The sequence below is a fragment of the Penaeus monodon genome, chromosome 21 (assembly GCF_015228065.2).
Source record: "Penaeus monodon isolate SGIC_2016 chromosome 21, NSTDA_Pmon_1, whole genome shotgun sequence".
NCBI lineage: Eukaryota > Metazoa > Arthropoda > Malacostraca > Decapoda > Penaeidae > Penaeus > Penaeus monodon.
Genome location: NC_051406.1, coordinates 44,717,021 through 44,717,828, shown reverse-complemented (window position 1 = coordinate 44,717,828; position 808 = coordinate 44,717,021). Strand labels below are relative to the sequence as shown.

Here is an 808-nt window from a genome sequence, read left to right as displayed (position 1 = left end):
TCATTTTATTTACCCCCCCCCTCATCATCCTTAAAAAAAAGCAAATCGTATACCAAACAGGAAAGCCCAAGAGCCGTCAAACAATAGCGAGATCTGTGAGGCACACGATCCCCGGCGAGGATAATGGATCCCGGCTAACAGTGTCACTTTTGTGTCGTCTTGGAGCATCTTGAAAGACGGTCGTCCTTCTGTATTATTCAGACCATCATTATAAAATGGAGGCTTCCGTGCAGGCGGAGGCTATTGTAGCAAGCCTCTCTCCCAGCGCCCCACGCTTGCTCCAGAAGGACTCCTCGTGTTGCGTAAGCTTATCTCCTTTCCTCTTTCCTCATCTTGCCTCATGACTTGCCTTCCTCCTCCTTCCTCACGATTCCCTTCCTCCTCCTTCCTCACGATTCCCTTCCTCCTCTCTCTTCGCAACTTTCCTCCTCCCCGTGTCCTCATCCTCCCTCATATTCTTGCTCATTCCTCGTATCCCTCTCTCTCTTTCTCCTTCATCATAACCCTCCCACCTTCTTTCCTCATCTTTCCTCATAATCCTTTCTCTCTTCTTCCTCCTCCTTCCTCCCCCCTCCTCCCCCCCATACCCTCATTCTTCCCCATTATCCTTCCCCTCATCCTCCCTCCTTCTCCCCTGTCCTCATTCTTCCTCATAATCCTACCCCTTCCTCGCGACTCTCCTCTGTCCCCCCCTCCCCCCCCTCTCAAGAGCTTAAGTCGTACCCCTCCCCTCCCAGGCCCTCATAACCTCGCTTTTCTCCCTTCTCCCCTCATTATCTTTTCCCCTCACGCGAGCTCAGGTTGTTCT

At 52.1% G+C, this 808-nt stretch overlaps 1 protein-coding gene across 2 annotated transcripts in view; it reads left to right on the top strand.

The window, feature by feature from the left end:
• The window catches only part of LOC119586525 (neurotrophin 1-like), a 28,112-nt gene that overhangs the window by 13,256 nt on the left and 14,048 nt on the right, over window positions 1-808 (top strand). The window lies entirely within an intron of this gene.